This window comes from Dipodomys spectabilis, unplaced genomic scaffold (assembly GCF_019054845.1).
Source record: "Dipodomys spectabilis isolate Male_0828 unplaced genomic scaffold, ASM1905484v1 ptg000163l, whole genome shotgun sequence".
In the NCBI taxonomy this organism is placed as follows: domain Eukaryota; kingdom Metazoa; phylum Chordata; class Mammalia; order Rodentia; family Heteromyidae; genus Dipodomys; species Dipodomys spectabilis.
Window position 1 is genome coordinate 839926 of NW_024870840.1, and position 8613 is coordinate 848538.

Consider the following 8613-nt stretch of genomic DNA (forward strand, 5'->3'; position numbering starts at 1 on the left):
AAATGGCTCTTCATTCTATAATGTTCATGAAAATGCAAGTGATGTGTTTATTTTGTTTGTTTGTTTTTGGTCAGTCGTGGGGCCTGAACTTTGGGCCTGGACACTTTTAGCTCTTCAGCTCCATGCTAGCTCCCTACCACTTGAGCTACAGTACCACTTCTGGATTTTTCTGCTTATGTGGTGCTGAGGAATCTAACTCAGGGATTCATGCATCCAAGGCAAGCACTTTACCACTGAACCACCTTCCCAGCCCGGTGTGCTTATTTTGTAAATGATGGCCATGAACTATAAATATAAATATACATATAAATGTATATAATTTTGATGGTTTAAAGTCAGATTTTCTATGAGAAGTGAATACATAGTACAAACTGATACAAACATTTAAACAGTTGTTTTGATAAAATTCTACCTTGATTAAGCTGTCAAAGACTACATAGAAATCTAGGGAAAATTATTTTTCCAGTGTGTTGGTTTACATCAAAACAGGATTCATAGGCTTTCTTTCTTAGTTGGTAATTACTATAATTTTTTAAAGATCCATTTAATATAGCTTGAATACTGTTTCTGTTTTGTTTTGTTTTGTGGAGGTTGTTCGTTTATTTGTTTTGCCTGTCTCAAGGCCTGAACTCCGGACATTGTGCCTGAGCTATTGTGACCAAGAGTAAGACTCTAACCTGTGAGCCACAGCTCCACTTTCAGCTTTGTCATGCTTGATTAAGGATAAGAATCTTACAAACTATCCTGCCCAAGCTTGCTTTGTATTTTAATCCACAGACCTCAACCTCCTGAGTAGCTAGGATTGTGCACATGAGCCACTGGTACCTGGTAAATATTTTCTCTATAAATCATTGAAATGTTCATAATTAATACTCAAGTTTATGTTGTAGGTAATTATTGAAATTAGATATAAAAATTAGAAGAGAAGTGACATTATAGGTATTCTACAGTATACCTGATAATACTTTGACATTTAATCATGTTAATTTCTATATGGCTAAATCCATGTCTGTGAACATATGTATTACCTTTCTTTAACATCCTACTTCTATGAAGGGATTTATATCCAGGTAGAGTCATGCCATTGAGCTTAACTGAGAATTAATTAGCAAGATGCTTTTTTAAAATAAGATACTACAGAGTAAATAGCTTCAATAGACATTGACTCCTATACCAGACAGATGATAAAGACCCTACTTCCCCCTCAAGACTCATTTCTTAATGTAGCAATGGAATGGGGGAAGGGAAAGAGGGAGAAAAATGGGGGAGGAGATAACAAGTTCCACAAGAAATGTACTCGCTACCTTACTCATGTAACTGTAACCCCTCACCTTGACAATAAAATTTTTAAAAAAGAAATCAGTTTTGATTTGAGCTGACCATTGTTCCTAATACAAGTCTGTAGTTTACTTTTTTATATGTGTGTTCTGGTCCTGCGGCTTGAATTCAGGGCCTGGGTGCTGCCCCTGAGTTTTTTGCTCAAGGCTAGTGTTCTATCACTTGAACCAAAGCTCTATTTCGGTGTTTTGGCTATTAATTGGAGATAAGAGTCTCAGGAGCTTTCCTGCCCATGCTGGTTTCTAACCTTGATTCTCAGATCTCAGCCACTTGAGTAGAAATATCACAGGTATGGGCAACTGGAGCCTGGATACAAGTTTGTATTTTAAAAGCCAGACAGAGTATCTTCTTTCTTATAATTAGCATAATGCCTGACATGCAAATTCATCCTTTAGTTATTGGATGAATTAGATTTATATTATACTAACTATGAATATCATAATAAACTCACTGACTACTTATATTAGTCTTTTTTTTCATTCTTTAGCCTATACTTTTTATCATATACTTTTTTTCTTTCTTTACTCTATTTTTTTCCTCTACTTGGTATTCAGAGTTATGAACTTTGCATGCATTAATGCACTTAATTCTCCAAAAACCTAATAATGTAAAGATGGGATTTTTTTAGAATGTCTAACTAAAAATCAAAGCACTTCTAGAATGTGTAATGTGTGCAAGGTCATGCAGGTTGTAATTGTGAGGGTGAGATTTTAGCTTGTCAGACTCCACAATGCATAGTCTAATCTGGCATTGCAGACATTAACTATGTTCTGCTGCTGCCCTACTGTAGTCTGCTTAAAATTAGAACTTACTTCTATCATTAACAGTTTCCAGTGATTTAATAAAGTCTTTTCCAGGGAAGAACAACCACAAATATAAAGAATTGGAGCTTTTATTTCAAATTGTCATCAAAGTTAATGCCTATCTTTTAAAGCTTTGTCGTTCATGAAATTTGGAATCAGTCCCAGATTCAAACTTCAGATTTGTCTTAGCTTTGCCCCTTTCTTCTGTGGCATAGTTAGCTTGCACAACTACTGTGAGGTTAAGACAGACGAACATGTATAGGATACTTAGCACAGTGCCTGAAATATAACAGCTTTTCAATACATATAAATAATAATAATACTTCATGTAAAGATTTTAATAATCATTATTGTTTTGCAATATCAGTGCCAAATTTTCAGTCATATTTAATTAAGTCATATAGTTCAATATTTCCAATAGCATATGTATGATTTAAGGGTTAATTTTTTATTTTATTTTTTAGTTTTTGCCAGTCCTGGAACTTGAATTTAAGGCCAGAGCACTGTCCCTAAAGTTCATATTTTTGCTCAAGGCAAACTTTTTGTTTCTGTGGAACTGAGGAATCGAACCCAGGGCTTCATGCATACCAGGAGAGCAATCTACCACTAAGACAGAAAAATTACCTAATGTATTATTGCTTACTTATAATAATACATTTTTATTTTATGGGGGATGATGAAAGATTCAAAGCAAGTTTATTTCCACTGATATTCTATAATCTTTTTAAAATCATCATATAATGTTTTTAAGTTAAAAATAGGATATAAGAAGATCCTAATTCCTTTTTGTATTTAAAACATGAGTTAATAAAAAAGCTTCATTATACAGGAAAAATACATGTTTAACTAATGAAAACCACAGGATTTATTACAATATTGTAGGCTAATGTTCTGTTATGAATGTGCACTTTGAGGATTAGCCTGTGGGTACAGGAAACAACATGTTCAAAAGAACTTCTCAAAACAATAAAATACCTAGAGCATTATGAGGTTTAATTGAATAAAATTTCATCATATACACATGTTTATAAGCAAACAATTCTTGACAAGTTAAAATTTCTCCATGAATTCAATGTCAAATAAAAACTAAATTCTAGAAACAATATTTCCTGAAATCCCATCACAGACAGGATGATATTACTAATATCTATATTCTTATTTTCAAGTCATACTAACCCCGAAGCTAATTTTAAAATGCATTTCCATTTTTTCAATTTCCTTTGAAGGAAATATTATAAACAAGTGACATCCCATTCTGAAGAAACAGATTTTCCAAAAAGCAACACTTCCAAAATTCTATCTTCCTAGAAAGTAAGTAGTCACATGAGAGTAAAACATCTACACATGTAGCAACAAAATATTCTATCACTTCATGAATTAAAAGTTTGAATTAACAATCAATAGATTAACAGTAATAACAATGTGCTTCATTTATACAAGTTCAGTAACTATTAAAACATGCCTGGACAAAATAGGTTTCATCTCTTAACACTACTTTCAGTTTTGTGTCTACTCTACACACACGCATATACAACACAAACATGTGTGTGTGCATGTGTACATTTATGTGTATATATGTGTCTATATGTGTGTGTGTGTATATATATATATATATAAAACTTCCTTAGAAATTCATACTAAAGGTAGTTCAGACTAAATTAAAACCCAACTCTTTTTAATTATTATAGATTCTGATTAGGGCTCTTAACCATGAGTCAGGTGATTTTTACATATATTCAGGTTTTTGTATAAAGTGATTTCCTTGTTTTTATTTTTTGATTTTGTATTCGGTCTAAGATAATATATGATGAAAGAAAAGTCTTATTGTGACTTTATTTGTCTTACTTGTCAAATGATTTGTAGGCAACTTGAGGTGGGAACATTTAAAATTCCACCAGAAGAGTGAACAGTAGATGGAAGTTTCCCAGACGGATGAAAAGGAATAAATAAGTTTTTAGATTCAATCATGGAAATTTTCCTTTGGAGTATTCACAATTCTTTTTTTCATTTTCTGCTTTTCTAGTTTCAAACATTTTCAACATTTCCGTTGAATTAGAAATGAGTTTATTAGGCTACTTAACAAGTCATTTAACTTCTCAATGATTCAGGATATTTATTTTATTTTCAATTTGCAAAATAAAATGAGATGATTAGCATATATCATCTAAAAACTATAGGAATATATAAGATCAATGTGGCAAACTTGTTCAAATGCAGAAGTTGGAGGCCAGCTTTAAAAAATAATATTTAAAACAATTGGGATAAACCTGTACATCTAATTTCTTTCTTTAAGAAACCCATGGAGATTTTGAATGAGGTAGTCTTTAAGTTCCACTGTAAAACACTGATAATATATAACATTCTTGCTAAGGTTCCTTTTACTTCTTGTAAATCCCCAAGTCAATATTTCCTTCAGATTGCACAAAAAGAATGAAAAGTAATTTTCTGGCTCCCAGAAATGCAGGGGGATTTTTGATATTATTACAGTGTTCCATTTCATCTGTTTGGTTTTAAAACATTTATCTGGAGGGGCTACTCTATAAATCAGTTGAGTATTATGAGAGAAATACATCTTACTGTTTTGATTATAGATCAGAGGCCATTTCATTATGTTTGTCAAATCTATACCAGAATGCTATCATGAATCAAAATAATCCATCTTATTTGAACATGCCTTTATCTGTCACTGATTCAAATAAAATTTTTACGTAGCTTGCCTTTTCTACAGTTTTGTGATAGAATATCAACATGGATCAGAATTACTACTATAGAATTATAAAATCTTCTGAAGCTGATCTATTACATACATCTCTGTTTCTCCAAAATGTCATCAGCACTATAGCACCAATAATCATGAAGTATTCTTGTTTTTATTCTCATTGCAGAGGGCCTATCTCATGATAGACACTCCAATAATGTTCATATTGAAGGAATGAGTAAATAATGGGTCTAGAGTAAAGGAATATCATCTTTGAAGTACTTACAGAGAAAACAAAATAAGACACTGGAACAGTGGTAGATTCCTGTTTAGAGTCATAGTTTCTTAAATCTTCAAAAAAATTTATGGTCATTACTATTTGGTTATCCTCAAACCTCGCTACAGCAGGCAACAAAGTGTTGAGAGACATTTATTCAAACATTTTGCGTTTCATATGTATGTAACTGAAACAATGCACAGTTCCCAAATTATTGATTCTGAAGATAGTAGATCTTTTGGCTTATCTGCTAATGTAGAAACATACTGTGGAAGTGGGGAGGAGTGAGGGAAGGAAGGGACAGTGGGAGAAAAACAATGTTTGACAAGAACTGTACTCATTACCTTACTCCTGTAACTGTAACCCTTCTGTATGGCATCTTTACAAGAAAATAAAATTTAAAAAAGAAACATACTGTGGGAGTAACTATTTTTAATGTAGCAAGTATCCTCTGAAATGATGCTATTTTTAGAGTTTTTTAATATATTCCTGAGATTTATAACATAATATTAGTTGATATTTCAGACCAGCTTCAATTTGAATATTGTATAGCTTCACAAAATATAACTATACAATATTATATTTTAATTATGGCACTGAAATTTTGAACAAACAAGGTAAGGCAAACATATCCATCTTGTGTTACTTTCTTAGTTTTTTACATGGCATTGCTTCTTAATAACATTTTTAGCTGGAGTAAATTCTCGTTAATTTAGTTATTTGCACCCAAGTGAATATGGTTAATGGACAGGACATGAAATTTTCCACGTGATTTACTTCCAATAGATGAGATATTATATGTGTAAGATAAAAGGAGTCAATTCCAATCATAGGTTTAATATTCAATGCCTTTAGCAGGTAAATTAATTTCCTTGGCTGAAAATATAGGAAAACTGAAAATAAGTACACTGTAAAGAAAGTGATAGGGAAATCATACTGTTTCAGTTACCGATTGCAATATGACATACACATCCCCAAATATGGTATACGACATCAAATATTTCATAGCATCTCAAATTTCTGCAGTTCCTGGGGTCCCACACTGCTACTTTCTCTGCTGGTTGGGTTAGAATCTTGTCATTGTGCTAGTTAACATTGATAACACCCAAATCGATGTCTGGCTCCTTACTGCTCCTCAGGCAATCACCCACTTTCCTCCAGCAAATTTGCTTCAGCTTTATCCATATACAGATGAGTGTGATAAGATTAAGTTATAATAGCAGACATTTTCTAGCTCTGGGTTCACAGTAATATTCTTTCTTTACCTTGTAAACATTAAACACCCATTTTTAATGGGAGGGCACATAAACTCCTCTTCTTATAGGAAAGGGCAGCATCTGAGGCAGGGTAGAATTGTTTGGAACTACCTTTAGAAGTTGCCCACCATATTTCTCATTCTTATAAATATTTCTATATCAAGATTCCTGATGATAGATAGTTATTTAAGGTAGTTGTTGAATGCTTTCTGAATGTATTTAAATTTAAATTTAATCTGAATTTAAAACAGGCTAGGAAACTCTTTGTGTTACATGGTTTAACTATATGTACATGCCAACGTCATTCAATGTTGTCTAAGTACTTTTACACAAAGGAAGAATATTCACTGGTTTTATGGAGAAGACAGAGAAAAATTCCCGGAATCCTGTTTCCACCCACCTTTCAATTCTCCAAATATTGCAAGTGTCATTATCTCACACTGGTAGGTTCGTGTGAGTTCAGGAATTCTTCTCACTGAGCTGACATGCCTCATAGATATGAAAATAATGTGATACAAAATAAATGCTCACATACTTATCCCAGGGAACTAAAACATTAAAGGAATGTTAAGGCAGAATTATGTATATATATATAATATATGGATATATATGAAATATATGCCATATATATCATATATATGGTATATGTGCTATATATGTACCAGAATACCAGAGCAGTCATGATTTGTGATGGGTGAGTTCTTAGCAGTACTCTTATAGGCTGACTTTATTTTTTATGGACATGGCAGTGTTTAAATCTGACAAAGTTCCTATTCATTGTGCTCCCACATTTCACAGAAGCTCCTCTACTCCTGCCCAATGTCCTCAATCCAAGTCAATGCTCCACTCTTAAAACTCCTTGTTTAACCTTGGGACACCCTAGTAGATTTAACTGCTTTATGCTAAAACTCCATTTGCATTTTACTGGGTTTTAGTTATATCCCTTTCGGAATCCTTCGGCACAATCTATGTTACTCTGGGATCTGAAAAACAGGATAGTCACTTCAATGCCCTGATTCTGGCACAGATTTTTTCCATGTTCAAACCCCAACACTCTTAGCCTTGCTGATTTCACATGCCCCTTCCATAGAATTGTTTCACACGACTGGTGTTTACAATGTGACATCTTAACTTCATTGCACTGGTATCTGTTTGGTTTTTCTCCAAGCAATGACTTGAAGCCTAAACATGCAGATTGTGGTCCAAGCACACACTTTCTGCACCAAAAATTACCAGCACAAAAAAAAAGTGTTAGAGACATGACCCAGTAGTAGAGTGTCACGTAGCCACCATGAGGCTTTAAGTTCAAACCCTGGTATTACATAAATAAAACAACACTGAAACACACTGAGTTTGGGTATTCATTTCTTTCAACATCCATGTGTATAGGCTTCGTGTACAGACTTTGCACTTGTTTGGTTTAAGTTCACTCTCAAAGTTTTCATGTTAGTTTTCTTATACTATTGTGAGTTTCTTAATTTCTTTCTTAGATAGTTCATTATTAAGCTGTGAAACAATTGCTAATTTTTCATATCTTGATTTTTATACCCTGTAACCTTTATATTTTCCTTAATGCTTTAGGACTTTAGGTAAATAAGATCATGTTATCAGCAAATAGACACAATTATGCTTTTTCCTTTCCTATTTTAATGTCTTAGGTCCTACTCTTGATTAATTGCTCTGGATTAATATTACAGCATTATGTTAAAAAATGATGACAGTCACATGACTTGGGCCTGGTCTTTGAAGAAAAGCTTTTTTTCTTTTGACTATTGACTGTGACATTAACCACGAGCTGGTCGCATATGATCTTGATACTGTTGTGAAGTGTTTCTTCCATGCTTAATTTGTTGAGAATTTTAATCATAAAGGAAGATAAGATTTTTCCAATAATTTTTATCACTCATTTAAAATGGTGACTCACATATACTGATTTGTATATATTGAGCCAATGTTCTATTATAGGGATAAAACTTAGTCATGACTAACGATCCTTTCAATGAACTACTAAATATGAATTTCTAGTATTTTGTAGAGGGATTTTGCATGCATTTTCATCAGTAATAATTGTCTGGAATTTCTTGTAGTGTCTTTGGCATTGGTGTAAGGTCATGGCTGTCTTTGTAAAATGAGCTTGGAAAAAAATCCATCTTCAATTTTCCAAGTTTTCTAAGATAGTTTGAGAAGAACTTTTTATAAAAAAAATGATAGAATTCAGACAAGAAACCATCTGGTTCAGGG